Source organism: Mastigoproctus giganteus, chromosome 8 (assembly GCF_048544385.1).
Source record: "Mastigoproctus giganteus isolate SK-2022 chromosome 8, ASM4854438v1, whole genome shotgun sequence".
NCBI lineage: Eukaryota > Metazoa > Arthropoda > Arachnida > Uropygi > Thelyphonidae > Mastigoproctus > Mastigoproctus giganteus.
In genome coordinates, this window is record NC_143582.1 from 194,008,233 (window position 1) to 194,029,358 (window position 21,126).

General features: G+C 37.1%; 1 protein-coding gene across 1 annotated transcript in view; it reads left to right on the forward strand.

Annotated features, from left to right (window-relative positions):
• Trpgamma (Transient receptor potential cation channel gamma) overlaps positions 1–21,126 on the forward strand; it is a 173,561-nt gene that overhangs the window by 1,031 nt on the left and 151,404 nt on the right. The window lies entirely within an intron of this gene.

The window sequence follows — 21,126 nt, forward strand, 5'->3', positions numbered from 1 at the left end:
GGAGAACTCAGAAAAAATCGACCTCTAATCCATTCATCAGTGTCAACGTTTTAAATATAGGGCTTGTTTTTCTTTCTTTTTGACATTTGCGAAAAGGATGTTCGGAATTTTTAAAAAGAAAGTTCGGCCTGTCGTTGTATTTTTTTCTAGAATTTATTTTTACATGTTTATCGTCTTTAAATTTAAAATGTTACAGTGTAGCATTTATAGCTGTAATTATACAGTAACATTTTCGATAAATAATCTTGGTTACCAAAATATTTCTAGATCCTTATCGGTGCTTTTGTATTTTTGAAAACAAATAGAAGTCACTGGGATTTAGATCGGAAAATAAGAGTCGAATCAGTTCAATTGTTTTTGCAAATGACAATAGTGAATATTTCTTAAGTAAGATATTGTTTGATATCTCATATAACTAGAAAGATGGAGATCAAGATTATACTCGTTTCGGTAACTAATTCTAGTACCAAATAGGCAAGCAATAAATTTATGATTAATTGCAAGTGATCAAACGGTGACATCCTTGTATCAGCAATGGTTCCATGTCATAAAAAGGAATCGTTCGTTCCACCCCACAAGACATCAACTACACGTTCAGGGGTTCTTCAGTTTGATTGATGTAATCTTCTCTACGTAGTGCTTGCACTAACACAAAGAAACTTCAACTTAAAGGACGTACTTGACCCCTTTTGTTCGCACTCCACTACTACGACAGAAAGCAGATCGTGCGCTACATTGTCCCCCACCAGTTATTCGATCTTGCAGGAGATGTGACAAGAACAATCGATTTAATAATAAAATTTTACTCTTGTGCTAAAGTTAATGTTTCCATTCACCAACAGTGACTGGAAGGATCGCATAAAATTTCTGATGTTAAGCACTAAAATGTTTCTTAGGGCGTAAATTTGTATTGTTTGTCTCTTCCCCTCCCTACTTTCAATGTGTCTGGGATTTATGTGAGTCCATTGACTAAAAATAAAAACTTTTGATTTCACCAACACAAGTAATACAAAGCAGCATAATAAACAGCCACACCAGCTCCATCTAGTGTCACATTAGCCGACAGCATATTGAAATAAAAATAATAAATTATTAAATATATTATATTACGATCGCGAAAAGAAAGATAATTTCAGAGGAAAATAACTGGAAATACTTTTATCAAGACAATATTTAAGATAAGCATAGTACGTCAAACATCTAATTACTTTATTGAGTTTAGAAATTAAGCCTTTTAATTTCTATGTGAGTCCATTCATTAAAGATAAAAACTTTTGATTTCACCAGAACAAGGAATACAAAGCAGCATAATAAACAGCAACACTAGCTCCATCTAGTGGCACATTATCCGACATCATATTGAAATAAAAATAATAAATTATTAAATGTATATTTTTTATATTACGATCGCGAAAAGAAAGATAATTTCAGAGAAAAATAACTGGAAATACTTTTATCAAGACAATATTTAAGATAAGCATAGTACGCCAAATATCTAATTACTTCATTGAGTTTAGAAATTAAACCTTTTAATTTCTATGTGAGTCCATTCATTAAAGATAAAAACTTTTGATTTCACCAGAACATGAAATACACAGCAGCATAATAAACAGCAACACCAGCTCCATCTAGTGTCACATTATCCGACATCATATTGAAATAAAAATAATAAATTATTAAATGTATATTATATTACGATCGCGAAAAGAAAGATAATTTCAGAGGAAAATAACTAGAAATACTTTTATCTAAGACAATATTTAAGATAAGCATAGATTGAGTTTATAAATTAAATCTTTAATTTAATGGCAAATAAAATAAGTTGGTTGTTGGTTGGGAAATTCTTTTAGACACGTCACATCTTTTTCCTGATATTCACCCTAATCTATTGACTTGCAGTTTATGGCCGCCTGCTTTTAGATGACAGAAAATCAATAGTGCAGGACTCAAACTTATTTCTTAGAGGGATACGCTCATGGCTTGACTTCTTGATTTGAAATCTGCACACATACACAACGAGTTCTCTCCCAATCTTTTCATTTCCCTTGTTTTCCCTTGCGATGGGAAGATCAGATACAAACTTTGAAATAAAAAGTAATCTGGAGGTTCTTTTCCACTTGTATTATTAAAAAACAAAACAAAACGACACTTATGGTATTCTTTTAAGCAAGAATTCTTCGGAGAATCTGTAAGAATGCAGAAAGGGATAAATAAAAATGGAGAATATCTATTTTTACAATTTTGTCAGTCGAAATTTCTTGATAAAGTTCCAAAGCGAAGAGTTTTCGTAGTAAATGATGACATTATATGATATATTACAGTCCACAGCTATAATTGATGTTGGTCTTCATAAAAACTCTATGGATGAGCTTGATTCAGGCAGAATTAATGACACTGTCGAAAGAAAGATATATGATGTTATTTCAACTAAAAAGCACTGTATCCAAATGACAGTCTTTTCCGGACAAAATCTTTAGGAGCATTAGCAACTAAGGCCATATCGCTCCGTGTATACTGTCTGTAAATTGCGCATGTGTTTTCTGTGGTCGATTTTCTGTTTGCTGGATGAAAAACCCGAGTTTGAGGGAGAGAAAACCATGCCGCCCTTGCTTGAGACCGATTAGCTCATCCACGTTGTGAAAAAGACCAATAAAAATTCCTCACGTCATCGAGGGGACTCGAACTCAGGTCTTTTTCCAGCTGCTGTGGGGAGGACGGTGATCCTACCAACTATGCTACCCACGAGGACCTTTGCTACCGCTTGTAAATCATTAATTAAAGTAATAAAATCCCTAAGATGCAATTAATTATTTCGTTTGGTGTCCATCCATGCCAAAGTTTCATTCGTTTTATCAACCCCTTAGAAAGCAACAAAAAATTGAAAAGTTTGAAAATTTCTTTCTATTACATTAACTTTAATTATGTCTTATGTAATTAAAATCTTTCATTAATATATTTTGAAAAATGCGGTAACTTAATGCCTAATTATATTGATTAGTTAGCTCTGTAGGAAGGAAGATGATTTCGGGTTTTTTGTGTTTCCATCTTTGGGAGGTAACTTTTCTGATTTAATAAAGAATTTGTTGTCTCTAACGAAGGTTTAACATTTTTCTGTAGGATTACGGGACATTTAGATCTTAATTGGAGTTGACTTGCAATATTTAAACGTGTATTCAAACAAAATTACCGTTTTGTTTTTTGTACGTCAGAAAGCGCTGGTGATCTTTATTGTACACTATATTACCAAACGTATTGGGACATTAAGTTAGCATCCGATGTAAGTTGAGGTCTTTTGTAACATTTTTTGGCTTTTAATTTTGTATTAAAGCTATTTATAATGAAATACTGATGAAATTTATGAAAGCAATTATTCTTTTGTTAAGAAGAATCAAAAACTTGTTTTGGTAAAATTGTTATAATGTAACAATGATTTTTTCAAAAATCATCGTTACAATTGTCCCCACGTGTGGGTTAATTGTAATACCTAACGAGGTGTGTGAATTGAGCGCCGAAGCAAATAAGAATATGAGGCGTTAGTATATAATCTGTAATTTCGTGTATTCTTCGGTCTGTTAGTTGTTTGCTAGACGAAAAACTCAAGTTTTCAGGAGGGGATAACCATGCGACTCTCGACTGAGACCAACTAACTCAGCTACGTTGTGAAAAAGCCATAAAATTTCCTCACGTCACTGACAGGATTCTAACCCAGGCGCTTCCCACCCAGTGTGAGAAGACGATAATTATATCCACTGTGCTAACCGCTAGGGCAATAATAAATACCTAAGAGGGAAAATTGAAACATGATTATGAGGGTCGATTTAACAGACATAAACGGATGAGAAAATTAATAGACCACGCAGATTTTGTTAGTATAACATATGTATTTTTTAAAGGATTCTTGTTGTAGAATTTTAGGTGCATCAACTACTTACACCATAGTACGCAGTACATATTTTGCCTATAAATTGCATGCGTTCTATGGTCGATTTTTCTGTTTGCTGGATGAAAAACTCGAGTTTCCGGAGGAGGGAGGAACCATGCTTAAGATAGACTAATTTAGCCACGTTTAAAAAAGACCCATAAAACTTTTTCGCGTCATTGATGATATTCTAGTTCAGGTCTTTTCCACCCAGGATGGGAAGGATAGTGCTTATATCCACTGCGCTACTCGCGAGGACCGAAGGATTTTGCAATTGGAGCAACAGCAGAATCATGTCAGCGCTCAATATTCTACTGTTCTGATGCCACCTACCTGCTACCTCCTTTTACAAGAAATGTAATTTTTTCTCTTCCTGTTCTAACCATTTTGGTCAACTATTTTCTTCATTGTAGTTGTTATCTGGTTCATGCTCATATATTTCCGCTTTATCAAAAAGGGAGGTAGAACTTCCCCATTAGTTACCACTCCATGACAGTATTCAACACTATTGCCAAAACCATTAAAATCTTAATTTCACTCTGTTCATCCCTATTTCTGTTTATGGTATATGTTTCTCTTTCTTGAATAGTAATCATCATTTATCTGTTGCTAATAGTGAAAATTCAATTTTACTGTATTACACGGTGTCCCACAAGGTTCTTCTTTAGGCTGCCATCTGTTTATACTATATCTAATTGATCTGGCAACAGTATTGCAGTCTGATTGCATCGAGTAACTGTTGACACATCATCTGAATCTTTACGAAGTTATTAATTCATTCCTTGAATTTAACATAAAACCAATTTAAATTGCTAAGTATTTAAAGAGAAAAAAATTGCGCGTGTACCAAAAAGAAGTGAAACTTCTTTTGACTGCAACAATACATATGTCTGCATTGTTGCAGTCATATGGCAAATATTTGTATTGTTGCAATTATACTATTCAACAAATGGCTACAATTAAATAGGCTATTGGCTTGGATTTCGCTAACCACTTCCTAAGGATATCGTACCGGTCATGAAAAATGCGTCACGCATTCTAATCCTACTACTAGTGAATGCTCTGCACAGAGTAGTGGTGGGAGCATGGGAAACATCTCTGGAGGAAGCCGCTGTTGATGACGTCACTTCCGTTACTCATTTTTTCGTGACCAATCAGGTTTATTGGCTTGATGCCCCCAAGGACGTTTCCCCTCAATAAATTCAACATGTTTTTATGTAATGGGAAAATAAACTTTTTTTTTTTTTTAGGGAAATCTACAAGTTTAGTTAAACAAACAGACAAGAGTATTGTTACGTAATCATGTCGCTTGGTACTTAACTGCATTCTGTCAATTGCACTAAGCAAGGTTTTAATTGTTGACTTAGGCTCAGATTGGATGTGTACAGTTTCCACAAAGCTAATAATGTTTACTTTAATGTAGCGACTGCAAGCGTTTCACTTATCTGTCTTTCTCTCGTAGTATTGAAACAAGCTTTACGTAATTAACCTTAAGCAAAATCCAATAGAAAACAAATGTTTTATATTATCTTACACTCTGCAAGCAGATGGAAAATTAAGATTGGTTTTATATCATACTATTGACTGAAAGAACGAAAAATATTTAATACACTTGAATGGAGAAGTGATGTTGGTTTTTAGACTGCGTTAAAGACAGTTAAAGACTTTTAGAGACAAAAATAAGGAAAGCGAAGGACATTTGGTGTATACAGATGTCTGTGGTGCTCTATTGACACTTTTATAGCTGCTTCTACCTTTCTGTATACCTTCACTCGGGGTGTCCGATACTTTTAAGAGTGCAGTGTATCCTCTATGTCAGACAGCCATCCTATAAAAAGAAAATATTTGTATAATGTGACGTCATACGTGTCAAGTATGACGTCATATCATTGTCGCGTTATAGAACCGTCAGAGGATCGAAAGCAAATGCATACTTTTCCATTAAGCGCTCGAATATCCCCCTTCTTCACCCCCTTAAAAGTGAAAGAGAAAAGTGAAGTGTTTATTCTCTAACCATACGACCGGAAATTTAATCCCACTGTTATTACTCAAGGAAAACCAATCTGTCAGCGGTATAATTAGGTCCACGTGTTCACTAAAGACCCCCCAAGAGCCAAATGAGATTTGCGTGTTCATAGATAAGGCACAGACTCGACCCGAAACCATCAATCCATCAAAGTATTCGAACCATTTCACTGCATCACTTCAAAACAACCCACGCTTTGTGAACTACACCACATTACTAATAATTCAGATTCCCCTCCCCCTAAATAATCCGAATTATTGGTAATGTGGAGGTGGTGTGAGTGTTCCAAATTAAGAAATTTTTGGTGAGTACATTCTGAATTCTTGCTTCTGTCAAATGCTAAAGAAAACTAAAACTGATCGGGACATGCGCATATTTCAACAAACTCTAAAGCCTTGGACCCCTTTCACCTAAACATCTTGCATCGATTATAAATACTTCCGAAGGGATGTTGAACGATGTGGCTAAACATAGGAACACTCATGGTGGCTTCATCGGCTGCGTATACGTACAAGGTCACTGTTGTCACACTACTATAACAGCGTCCGTCAAGACGCAACTGACACGTGAAGAAAAAGAAGCACAATGTGTCAAAGGAAGTCAGAAACAAAACCAAAAAAGAAAAGAAAAGGAAACAAGTTAGTTAAGGTGTTCAGTAAGCTACATTTCAGGCGCGTTAGCAAATAGTAATAATTCATGATTCGTTTCTGAGCATTCGCCACATTACCCATTCATTCTTCCAACAGTAACAAACATCCAGGTCTTATGGGTAGCCTATGTGATATGCATGAAAAAAAAAAATAATAATAAACAGCGGATTTCTATTGATTAATTAAATTTGGAATAGTATTCTTTTTTATGAGGCCCAAATGTAAAATTTCATGAAAATCCATTCACTAGGAACCGAGTTATTACATGCGAACGGACGGACGGACGAACAGAGAAGACAATAGAGTTAAAAAGACAAAAATGAGATTTTCTCCACAGCAGCGAAGTAATGTGGAGGGAATATAGATTATTTTTTAAAAAGTTTTTTTACACTAATTTCTACAGTTCTTTTCTTCTGAAAAAACCCTTGCAGTATACAATGAGCTATTTGTAATACTAACACTAAAGTGTTTTGTTCTTTAAGTGCTTTTATATGGTTGTCACTGCCGGTTCAACTGTGAATAGCGCAAGCCATTAGATTTTTATCCCGATTTCTATTCTCTGTCTCTTTTTTAAGAGCTGATTTTGCATACATTTAATGGATTTGTTCAGTATGACAAGAAAACAAAATAAAAAAAACTAAACACAACACCGAAACGTCATTCCAAAACAGTTGGCAAAACGCCAGAATGCAAAAATGGCGACTTTGAAAAGATATTTGTGGTTAGGTTGATGAATCCGATGAAAAGTATGTTTGTAGTGAAAAATTACAATTCACCTTTCGTATGTGAGTGTGTGTGAACGTTAGTAACGTTCACTGAAGACGTAGATCGCTACTGTCTGCAACATTCCTCCTAGTTCTGTAATTGCAAGTCGCCTAGAGGAACAACACGTCCTGGTCCAATAAAAAATTTACCATTATCATTTCTACGTCTCCAATTGCAATAAGTAACTCTCTGCACTATTTAGCTCGTTCGAAGAGAAATTCCCATGTCACGTGACCAAAAAAACCCCCCGACAGAAAGTAGCCGAGCAAACGATATTTTCTCTCTAAAACTTTTCTCCATAAAAACAAACCTCTTTATAGTTGTATTCCCATAACGATAAACTTTCAAACTGAACTGAGCCGTGAACGAAATCTTTTATTTTCTGGTTTATATATTTGTCTTTCCAAAATGTGCTTCAGTATAAACTGTATGAACAATGCCATAAGTTTAGAGAAGTCAGAGGTGAGATCTGCTGAAGAATCTAAACGAAAAACAAACTTCATCGTGAAAGTTTAGAATTCAATGTGTATTCGAACCACGCATGTGTATATTTGAACTTAAAAGACTTGACAGTTTGCAATGTAGTGGGTATTATTGTCATCTGTCGATCCACTCCAATATTTTGGTCCCAATCAAGATTTGGCTCAATCATCCACAAAATGAAAAATAAAAAATGCACTAAAATATTGCCAAACACATTGACTCTCTTCGGATTTGGTAAAAATGAACCATGTTGAATCAAAATGAACAATCCAAGTCAAGAATAGATATAAAAGTAACCGAGTTCATTCTATTAGACAGCAGATCAACGAATTACAGTAGATGGATCAAATCCGACGGGGAGTCATCAAAGGATGCCATATCAGCAATCAGTCTGTTGGTGCTATTGGAGTAAACTTGCAAGATCCTAGATGAATGGTGGCAGGGAACTCAGTAGTACATTGACATTCTGATCTTTGTATACTACAGTATGGAAAGTCCCTTTTCTGTTTTAACACAGCCTGTAGGGGTCTTTTGACGACGGTAAAAACATGCAGGTGTCCGGTTACTCGTGGCAATATACACTTAAGGCCAAAAAAATCAGAAACTTTTTCAAGTGGCGTCAACAGATAATTCAAAATATGCCATGCAAATATAAATGCCACATGGTATCATAAATGTACGCTTTTCTGGGATTTCTTAAGCCACGGGGAAAGACGGGTGATGTTTCCGATTTTCAGAAAGGTGTTGTTGTTAGAGCATGTTTAGCAGGAGCCACAATTGAAAAGCAAAGGAAATCGCTGGTGAATTTGCAACCAGACAGCCTATTGGACAATCTCTCTACCACTCTATTGGGGAAAGTAAGTTTGAACTACAACATACCACCTCCGTTTATTTTCAAACTCGGAACATGACCGCAACAGTGCTAGTCTGGGAACTTTATTGACACACCTCGTATGATAAATTGGTAGGCAGTGTATAAATGGCATATTACAGTTTTTTATTTGTTCCTGAATTGTTTTAGACAGCGTATTATCTACCTTACACAGAAAATCTTAAAAGAATGGCACGGCTTTAACTTATACGCAACTTCCCGAAGCTCCCATTTCATCTGTGGATGTGATTATCTTTTCGGAAGTGTTTACCGACATCTCTTCCGATTGCTTGCTATTCGCCCGATGTTGTCATGGTGATCAGAAAAATAAATCACCCCACACGCGAGCACTAACTTCTAAACAAGGCCTAGAAATAGAGAGCGGATCTTGGAGAGCGAAAACAATCCCAGAGGATGTTAGCGAGACACTCTTTACAAGGTTGACCAACTTTTACAGCAGAAATCATGGCCGTGTTATAACTCACCTTTCACAGTTGATTTTGAAAGAACAATGCGAATTTTATAGCCCGCATCTTAGGAATTTCTAAATTATGAGTAAGTTTAATCACAGGCCGATACGTCTTTGCTTTTTTTCTTCCTTTCTTTCTTTTTTAAACTTCCAGCAAATTTAAGATTCGGGAAATTCAACTCTGCTATAATTAGGCAGCTACACGCCTTCGAATGTAAACTGGAAGCGAACACCCCAGGGCTTTTTGTAATCAAATCTGAAACCAAAGAAGCTAGCAAGGTGACACCAAACATTAGCCCTAGGGATTATACGCGTATAGAATTGTTCCACCCTCTACCAACGAATCAAATTAGATTTTGCTACCAAGCACTAAAAAGAAAACTCTACACCAGGGACGTGGAAGCGAGTTTAATTGTTTTTAATGTTGGCGCTTGGAAGTAATAGAAAATCCACAGGGGACGTTGAAGAAATATATATTTTTTTCAGATTTCAGGGACTGACATCAGATCCTTATTCGGAATTACATGTGGAGAATACGAACGCTTTAGTATCGTTTCTGAGAATTAGAAAGGTGTGGAGAGGGGGGAATCTTCAGTTCATGCAAAAAGTTTGATATACAAACCACACCACTAAAGAATACGAGATACTCGTACTTATGAATCAATGCATTTGTTTCCTACCACGCAATATGACCTTTCGATAGAGCGTTGAATTTTTTTTGGCTCATCCCTTCGTACTTCCAGAAAGGACCAATCTATTCGTCCCTTAACTTTCGCTCTAGACCATCTTGGAAAGCAGTCAAGGATGATCATTTATAAGAACCCTTTGCCTCGTGATCTTCACTATCCTTCAATTTCCCATCACTCTCAATCTTTCTTCTATTTTATTAAGCTCCATAAATCCTCTTTCATCCATCTTGGTGTCTTTCTTATCTCCTTAATAGAATAAATGCACTCATGGTTTCGATTTTAGTTGTCTTGAAAGGTTCCCTCTTGTATAATTCGTTCCAATCGATACAAAATCAGAAACAAAAGTCCAAGAAAGGCCTTAGTCCACAATAATCAGTTTCAACATATTTGTGTTCTCGTAGGTAGCCCAGTTGGTATAGTCATCGTTCTCCCCACACCGGGTGGAAAAGACCTGCGTTTGGATCCCGTTGATGACGCGAGGACTTTTTATGGGTCTTTTTTCACAACGTGGCTGAGTTAGTTGGTCTCGGGCGAAGGTAGCATGGCTTTTCCTCCCGAAAACTGTGATTTTTCGGGAGGAAAAATCGATTTTGCAAACAGAAAATCGACCACAGAACAATTTACAGACATGTTATATTCGGCGCAATATGGCCTGATGCTGATGTGCCTAATAACCTTACAACCAACCAACCATCATATTTGCGATATTACCCGGATCGCTAGCGAGGATCCAATCAAAGATTTCATATATCCAGACTACTGAAAGATTGGGAGTACATGTACAAATGACAATACCTAACCTTTTTTCCAGTAGCAGGAATGGTTGCTGTAGGGTTTTAGGCGCATCAGCAACTTAGGCTATATTGCGTTTGTTCTATGGTCGATTTGCTATTCGCTGGACAAAAAAACCCAAGTTTCAGGGAGAAAAAACCACGTTACCCTCGCCTGAGACCGACTAACTCAGCCTCGAAGTCAGGTCTTTTCCATCCCTCTGCGGAGAAGACGGTGGTTATACCAACTGCGCTACCCATGAGGGCAGCAGGTATGCATCCAATTCTTTCCTTATAGCATTAAAGTTTGAATATTCTGGCAACATTATATACATATACTATAATTAAGTACGTACAATAACGGGTACCACAATAATTTGTTCTTTTTTTTTAAAAAATCAAAAGTTTTATTAAAAACTTTTTGTGACATAGAATATTGTCGCGTTGAAAAGTGTAAGGCCTCTTTATACACTGCCCTACCATTAATAGGTGGTCATTGGGTAGCACTGGTACCGTGCTACCCAATGACCACCTATCAGACAACACAACTGTAAATATGCTCGTAGGTCTTCGAGAAGATATTACGATTGTGAATGCAAGATGCCGTGATCGACGCAGTCACCAGACTTTCTGCGCAGAAAGATAATAGGGTGCCACACAAGCAATCTATTTGTAGATGACATTTCAACGGTACTAAAGATCCATAGGTTGACAGTTGATGTGATTTGCAAATGGAAGCTGTCGATACTGAAATTGTCCCAGCAAACGACCCAGAAAACCTCTGAAGCTGATGGAACGTGACAGGAGAGCCTTGCAAAAAATCAACCGCTCGGAACGCAGGTCCATGTTGTCGCAGCACACACACAGGTCATTGGTGAAATGATTGGGACAGATGTTAGCACCAGTACTGTGTGCAGGGCGCTGCATGGCTTTGCAGCTGTCCACAAGTCACAAATCACCCCGACTAAATCTAGACGCGTTTAGCGTAAATCCGCCTGCCATTCTTTAGAGTGATGAATCACGGTATATGCTCGGCCAGTCTGACAGTCGTGTCTGGGTGTGGCTGACGCTTAAAGCTACCTGCCGGACTGTATCGTCCCAACAATGGAGTTTGTAGAGTCAGCGTGATGGTTGGAGGCTGTTTTTCATGGTTTACCTGACACTATTGTTGTTTTGGACAAAACCATCTGAAACTGCCATGCTCAGAGCACTGACCTCAATCCTATGGAAACCCTTTGGGATGAATTGGGTTGTTGAGTGTATGTGAGGAAAATGCTGAAGTTTTCAGCACACGTTCTTATTTTCTCTGTAAATAAAGATTACTTTTAGATGTGCGGGTGCCTGATATTAATGGTAGGGTAGTGTACCTTCGCAACTCTGCTACAGTACAACTAACAGTCCTGTCTACATATCCACCGTTCAATATTACTAATAATAGAGTCTATAGACTGAAGGCAGCCTAGTTCAATCTCGTGAATGTCAGTTAGCTGATTTTTATCTGATTCGCGACAGTTTCTTATCCAAATAACCCAAAAATGGGTTTGCAACATGCTGAAGTTCCATCATCTTTCCAAAACAGTAATCTTATTTATAATGGGTGTTTATTTTGCCATTTGTCAATGCGCGTTTCTTTCCTTTAGTAATACACTCGACTTAATCCCTTCAGAGGAAACTAAACAGTTCAGAAAATACAGTCAGCATCAATGGGGTATCTCAAGAGTGCTCAGATAACGGGGGAGAAGTAAAAGGACAAATGAATATCTTTCATGATACGACAAAACGCAGTAGATAAATATAGTGAACCGATTGCCTGCCTTGTCACCTGGGAAATGAGCTAATGCTGATATGATGTGGTTGCCATGACACCTACTTTTATCGATACCATAGTTTTGGGACATAATGTTTCGTCCTATACCTAGGAGAAGTCAGCCATTAATGGAAATCCGGACATTTAGATGTTAAGATAAAAATAAACGAAGCTGTCATTAATGCCCACTCGAGATAATTAAATTAATAAACGAAACTTTCACGTGTAACATTTGATTAACTTATAATGGCATCCCCGGATGCCAAAGTAGTGACACATTGGTTAATTAAATTAACCAATTTACCAATTAAAAATCAACCAATTGGTTAAAAAATTAACTTTTTAAAGCTGAAGCCTTGATTTTCGTCCAACGGAAGTTATTACACTCCGTGAAATTGAAATTGCAGCACCCTGAAGGAGCAGGAATACAGAGAGGACACTTAAAGTAATGAGAGCCTAGCAGTTAAGGACCACGTGATGAAGATTGCAGACACCAACGTGTGCTTGATCACATTTAATGACGCAAAATGGTGCTCACAATGGACAGATCGAGTTAGGAGACAAACAAGATGACATTGGCCACCTTCCCAACTCTCACTTTCAGGTGGGACAATTTTGGTGACAAGCAGTGTACACTAATGTTAAACTTCTATTGAAATGAGTTTGGTGGTTGGTAAAAGCATAATTGCTGATGCTTCGAAGTTAACAGGAGGTCTTATTAAAAAAGTTACCGTTGCATAAAATTAGTTTAGAGATTAGTTTGCGTAAAAAATTAGAATTTTGTAATATTCTTACTGGCAGGGAAAATTAACGTTGCATAATAAGTAAGGGCAATCGATCCTATCTAGAAGTCATACGTTTAAAATTCTCAAGGTTAACGGATTAAATTTCAAACACCAATGATTATATTAGTTGAATATTAATCTTTGTATATCTTCCTACATAAATATTTAATCAAGTTCTGCACGTTTTCCAATGGTTTAATATAAAGTCTTTGTCGAATAATTTAGTCGAATCCGACTTTGTTATTAAGGAAATGAAGATGCCTACTGAGAAACTCCTAAGTTCATTATATTAGATTTCTAAATTGTTTTTCTTGGGAATTTTTGCCTCATTAGCTATCAAGCCATGTTGTCTAGAATCCATAGATTATAGAGTCTATCTATTTCGGATTTCGCAATTTGAGCAGAATTATTATACACTACCTTGCCACATTGTTAGGACCACTGATGTTTGGGCTGCATGTAACAATCTGTTAAAAAATATGTAAATCAGAGAGGTTACACGATATAAAGGACAGCGCTATAAACCCGTATGACTCAACAAGTGCCCAAACCAGTTCAACAGCAATGGGAAAAAAGTATGATGGATGATTGCTGCTTATGTAGTGATCATCCAGTATGGTCCAATTATCCAAACATATTTCTCCCTTGTCTAAATTAACTGGGGAGACGGATACAAATATGCTACAGGTCGGGTATAAATATGCTACGGGAAATGTTTAAGGGATTTATCTCCAAGCCACAAAATAATTCCTAGTAGTGGTCAAATTCTATAAACGTAAAATGCCAAAATGGATGATCGCTAAGGTTAAGAGGACATGGGACAGTTATGAACAATCACATGAATCTGAGTTGCATACGCATTATAAGGGAATATTTCACAAAGTCATTGACGGGGTTAGACAGGCTAGAGCTCATTGCCAGACAGCACTAGCAAAGAGAGCTAACAACCGGAATATGGAGTTCTCATTTGTGAATACAAAAAAAGAAGAGACTAAATCAAACAGGTCCCTTAGCTGGTCTCAGTGTAAGGTTCAGAGAAAATCCAGCAAAAATGGCTGACGAGTTGAACACACTCATGGATCACTGAATTACGCCACCCCATGCATAATGGACTATGCCACATAACTCGCAGTATAAAAAATCGAACAGCTTCAACGCTACAGCAATAGTAATTTGCATCTGGTCGTGCAAGTCAAAGTGATAAAAGTAGCAGTTTCAAAAGGGCATGATTGAGGGAGCTCGTGCATCATCTGCTTCTCATCGTCGACGGGGATTGCTGTGGTCTCAACAACACGCTGGTTGGACACTGGAAACGAGTGTGCTCGTCGGATGGGTCCAAATACCTGGTGCAGCATTCCAATGGATGCCTTCGTGTGTGACTCAAGCAACATGAGTTCCATGGAGCCCGCTATCCTGGCAGGTAGCGGTGGTTGCTTAATATGGGACATGTTTTGCTGGCAAGAACTAGGACTCCTGGTGCGTATGAACCAATGTTTCACTGGTGAGCTCTATCGCCCCTCTTAGGAGACCATGTGCACCCTACCAAGTTGCATTTTTTTTCAAACAGGGGTCTTCCAAGCCGTGTCAGCGGGCCCACGCTGTGCATACGAGTAGTTCGAGGAACACAGTAATGTATTCTGACACTATGGAAATCCTTAGAGGCAGCATGGCTGCAGATCCCTACAGACGTTTTCAGACATCTAGTGGAGTCAATGCCTAGGCGAATACAGCTGTTATCCATGTGAACGGTGGTCCAACACGGTATTAGGCAGGTGGCCATATTTCAGTGATCACTCAGTGTAGATGTTTTGATTCAATCTTACATACAATTATCGATGTAGTGTAAATAGGCAGCTAAGAAGGCACACGATGTCCTGTCCATGATTTGTAAGCCTTCTGTGATAGAGAGAAGGATGTCATTATCCCTCTATACAAAAAAAGTAATATTATCAATTCTAAAACTAATTGTTTTCAACAAAATCTATTTTTCTAAACAATTTTTAATAGTTAAATATCGATGGTAGAAGAGTAATACCATAAAAGGTCTTTAATTCGAAAATTTGGTTATGGTTCCATCGTCTAATGTTTCTCACACAAAAAAGTTCGAATTTACATTGCTTCTAGTGCTTAATGGAGACTTCGTTATTTTAACTCAACCATACCAAAAACGCCATTTAGAGAGCCTTAATTAGAGGGTTTAATATTACTGAAGTTAACACTGTAGCATGGACAAGCGAGATTCTACGATATTGTTTGCCATTTAAGTTTCTTCAATTACAATTCGCTGAAAATTCCGTTCCATCTCCAACACAAGAGAGAACTGCACCAAGTTCAACATTAAGATAAGCTGCTTCATTAAACAGAACACTCTACACTTGGAATAAATGGAAATTACCCACCATCTTCGTATCTATATAGAGTTACAAAGTATGCCAAGGCGGCTCTCTAGATAGCGTGATTTCACTATCATTTTCTCTTTCTTTTCTTGTATTCTATCTTTCTCTTCATAATGTTTTAATTTGCTTTAAATATCAAAGGTTAATATGGTCAGTGGAAATAATACGTTTGAATGTTTCAACGCGTTTAGGGAAAACGAGGGGTTAAACATCACCGAGAATGTTTTCCAATGAACATTTGTTTAATAATCCAAAACTAATTCTCTTATGGGCAATAAAATAACCAGCATTTCGAATTTCGCATTATCCAAAGGCTGCAATTATAATTGATCAATTTTAGAGACAAAGTTGGTTGCTAAGATACGTGAAAACGATCCAAGTGATGCATTTTTCTGTTTCTACGGTAACTGAATGGTTAAAATTCATCCCCCACCCTCTCTGATGCACAAAAACCTATTTGACGAAGAGAATTTATATTTTCGTAGAGACGATGCAAACGAGAATTATACATAAAGTTCCAAAGTTCACCACCAGGGGACACAACAAACACCCTGGTGTTGACCTTTGGAACTATCTTTTTCCAGCAATTGTCTGAACCTTCTTAAAATGTTTTTATCTCTTTTATGAGTTTCATTTTCTGGATATCAACAATGAAAAATAATTATGAGATTTTTAAAATATATTCCAGATGGCCATGTCCTTAGATCGATTTCAATAACTTTGAAATTTTCAAAAATAAAAACTAAAAGCAAAGTTGTTGTCGGCTTACTGGACTGCGTGAAAATAAAACGTTCAGCTTGAACAAAGCTGAGAGGTAATTAACGTACTGTTGTTGCCACTGTTGGATTGTTAACATTATAGAAAGATGAACAAAATTGGATTTTTAATGAGAAATACAAGAGAATTTTTATATTTCAACACGTTGGGAGAGGAAGAAAAATCGGAGTTAAAAAAAATCTTGAAGATTGATAAAGTTGCGTGCGAGACACGCTTAGAAATAATGAAAAAGAAAAAGTAAAGTAGGGATAATATTGAAGCAAAAATAAAGTGGCGATAAGCAAGAAGATTCCAGAAAGACGCCAATCTTCTATACTTAATCACATAACGTTTTTATAAAGTCTAAATAAATTTCGAAAATTATAGATTGCGTTCTTTTTTTTCGAAGAAGCCCTCCTATTGAGAAAATTAATCCAAGAAATTCCTAACAGTTGTGTAAACTTCTTGAAATTTAACCAGGAAACAAACGGATGATCCACTGGGGGGTAAGAGGTTAGTATATTGGATCTCTCTTAATTGAGCAATATCAATTTTCTTTACGTTTCTTTGCGCGGATTCCTTCCATGGAGTGCGGTGAAATCTCTCTTCTTAGTTGAAGTCTACCATATAGCTTTTCCAGTTTTATTTCGAGAACAGTTCTCTGTTATTGCTGAAGGAAATTACCACAACAGCAATAGGAACCAGGGACACTGTCTAACTGGCCTGTTACTCATCTTCTGGATCAACTTCTGTCATATGAACACGCTCGACGAGAGATAAGCTAAACTTTCTCTAATAATGCACTTCGGAACTCTTCACTACATGGACTCTCCTAGAACTGAATCCCGAACTACAACAGCAACCACTCTTTTTGCGCGAAAACCTTATTTATTTTCTTCCTTTCTCCACACTCCTTTTCTCCACCTATCCAACTCAATCACGGTGTTGTTCTTTAAACTCACTCTTCCCATACGTCAGTAACTGACATTCTGTTTTTACCACACAACGGAACTCTGTCATCTTTGACTGCTCCATACCGACGCCCTTCCCCAAAATGTACTGTGTCGCGTCCTCAAGTGGTGGTAGGGATTGAACTATTGTTTTGTTTACCATATTCCTCAAGTACCCTCCCTCAAGGCCTATGCCCACTAATGGAAATAGTTTTGTAATGATGTTTTCTTTGTTCCTTAAGTGCTTTACTTCCACTTTCTATTCTAACTAAGAGAAATATATTTTTAAGACTGTCTTGCAGTACCTCCTGATCATTTAATTGTAGGTTTTCTGGAGGTTGCCAGTCGGCTGCTGCTATGGCGATAAGGTAAGTAGCCATTTCCTTCTTGTCGATGAAGGTTGTGTCTGATCTGTTGTGCGTCATCGTCTTGTCGGTTATTATGGCACGATCCCAGTATAATTTGTGAGGTGGGGATTCTCTAGTGCAGCCTGGAGTTCATACTTGTAATACTGTACGCTTTCTTTGATCAACTGGTATTTTTTCTCTAACTTCTGATGTATTATCCTGTCTACCTGGTGGTGTCTACGTGTATACTCCGTCTGGGTAATCACCCTACGTCCATCGGCGATGTGCAGGATCGTTTCTGGGGCAATGTGGCATCGACGTGTCATTCGTTACTCAGGGGTTCTTGGCGATGTATTTCCTGGGGTTGATTACCTGGTATTCGATGGCGAGCATGAATTGGCTCTCGAGCACGAATTCTTGCCGTTCGTTAGAAGCCATCTCACCTTTGTAGTCTTGGTGGGGTCATTGTAGTATCTACCATGGAGTGCCTTCTTTGCCCATCTTTTTGTCCTTGTTTCTTCTGCCTTTGTGAGTTGGGTCTCCTTGTTAAGGTTGAGTGTTGTGTGCAGTTTGTCTATCTTTCTTGGTAGATTGGTGCTGTGTTTTCCTGGATAAAATCTTGCAGGTTCTTAATCGCCCTTCTTCTGTTGTTCAGTTAGGTCAGTTAGTCCCTTCCCTCCTTTCCAGACTATGGTCAGTCTCTTGATGTCGCCTTCGGGTGCTGTTTTCGGCTCTTCATCATCATCTTGGTCCATATCATAAACTCCTCCACTTGGTGTCAGTCCCATCCCGAATGAGTACTATTATTATTATTCCGTTTATTTATTATATTATTGTTATTTATTATTTTGTCATCCCCCTACTGCTCAAACAGAAGGGACCAAAAAGATTAAATTTGAAACTTTGACAGGATTCCTTTTAGAATTTTGTGATGGGAACCCAAACATCAAAGTTGTGTCTCTAAATTGGATGCGCATGATGCTTAATAAACAAATGAAAATATGTCCATCCCCATTGAAGATATAGAGGTTTCACATCTCTAAAATCATTTGAAAATATCGGAGTTCAAATATTATCGAAGGGCAGAAAGAATTTTTTTTAAAGGTCGCTTCACTCAGGGCTCTTATTGGTCTGTTTCAGAAGAGGTGTACCTTAGTTTTTCTAGAAGTATATACAGTGTATATAGAATGAAACTAGTTCCAGATAAACGAGATAAGAGTGGCTTCGAAAAGGTTACTGATGTCTTTTAAAGCTCATGGCATCATACTCGATATTGGAGTATCGATATTGTATATATAACATATAAGTTTATTGATAATCAAAAATCGAATAATTCCTGCCACAAAGAGAATTTTCTTCATTAATGAGGGGAAAAAAAATAAATAAATAAAAAGAAAACCGCTCTAAATCGTAGATAAATAAACCTACAGAAAGTTTGTTAAATTGGACCTTTAACCAAATACATGAATCCTATTTCCAACACCATTTGCTTAGCCCGTCCTTAATTACATAAACGAATGCTCATCTCTACAGGGTAATTTAATAGGCTTTCGGATGTGCATAATATATCGTGTAACAACTCCCAAATTCGCTAATGATAATCGATAGACACCGAGACCTTTACAATCAAGGTCATGTGACTTCTATCGTCTAACAGGCCCTTAGGAATCTAGGCTGGCGAATAGCCAAAATCGGAAAGAACATCGTGTTATTAACTAAGTGCGAAGTTTGGCTGTTGCCTTTTTTCGACAAATAACTTTCTTGGTTTTTCAATCGATAAATAACTCTTCCATCCCTTTTATAGTCGAGTAAGTTTAAGATTAATTTTTAGATTACCGAATTGAACCACGGTCAATTCAAACGCGTGTACTGGTGCGCTCTTGCTTGACCTATTCGTCTAGGTTTACTGGTTGTGAATTAAATTTTGGTAGATAAGAATTTAATTAATATTAAATTAATAATGCGTTAAATAAAGTAAATTTATTACATTATTATAATTTAGTGATTTCATTCGTATTTAACGTTATTGTTATGATTAAATACGACAAATGTGTTTATTATATTGACACCCTACAAATGTAACGTCTTTGAAGTTGGGGGATGGCCCAGTTCTGCAGCCTTCTTTTATTATGCATGGCCAGTAGTCTATAACGTGGCATCTGTGCGCGACAGAACTTCGAAGATGAAATTGTGTAAATAATGTTTGGAAAGTTGCCAAAAATGTCAGCAGCTCTGCGAAGTTTAACTTTAATTCCAGAAAGGATACACATCACTGCCTTCGATGAATTATGAACCACACTGGCAGCTAAGCCAGCAACACTTTGAAACTGCTGGAAACATCTAAATGCTTAGCTTCTTGACAGAAAGTTCGATTCATTACGTATTTTTAAAAGCTGTTTGAATTTTATTCCACATTTTGGCTATTCTCATATGATTCCACATTTCGGCTATTGTTATTTGATTCCACATTTTGGCTATTGTTATTTGATTCCACATTTTGGCTATTGTCATTTGATTCCACATTTTGGCTATTGTCATTTGATTCCACATTTTGGCTATTGTTATTTGATTCCACATTTTGGCTGTTTTGCAATGTAAGTGGATAGTTTTCGATACTCAACAAATACGCTAAAGCCAACAAGAAAATGTCCATCGCTCTTGTAACGGGAGACTCCATTTTAGTATGGGAGGGGAGGGATTAATGAAGTTGTGTTTCTAATTAAAGTGTGTGCTCTCTGCCAAGCTTACTGAACCGCAGACATTAATTCCATTGACGATTTATTAATTAAGACCAGCATAATTCTCGACTAATATTACTTAGTTCACTTATTAGTTGTCAAAGCCGACAGTTAATGAGACTAAGAGACGGGGTGGTCTGTTCGAGTGAGTTAAAATATTCTCTCTTTCCCGATATTGCTTAATTCGTTGTTTAATTAAGAAAAATGCTACTAGTAAAATTTGCTTACAAGAAATTAAGTGTGTAATGCATCTTATTTGGTAAAGTAGTCAGTCGGTCTTAAGCTATAAATGGCCAGAGAATTTGCAACATTATCTTTAATGATATTCTGCAGCATTTGTCGGTAATATACGCTGTACACTGTGTGACAACTTTATTGGGCAAGTTACCCTTTTCATGAAACGTTGCGCTCTTTCGGAAAGAGTATCACGTGTTTGCACCATGCAATATAAAGAAATTGGGCAGATACATATGGATGTTGTATATGTGTAGTTTAGTGGGAGAATAGGCAGGACGAGAGATTTAAGTGATTTTGAACATGCCATGGTAGTCAACTCCAGAATAAGCATCTCAATATATTTAAATTGATCCAAAGACCAAATAACATTCAGCCAACGGTGATCCGGTGGTTCAGGAACATGTACATTAAAGTGAATTCGGCCTATTGTGGTGGCATTTACGGTGTTCACATCTCAATGCGATTGGT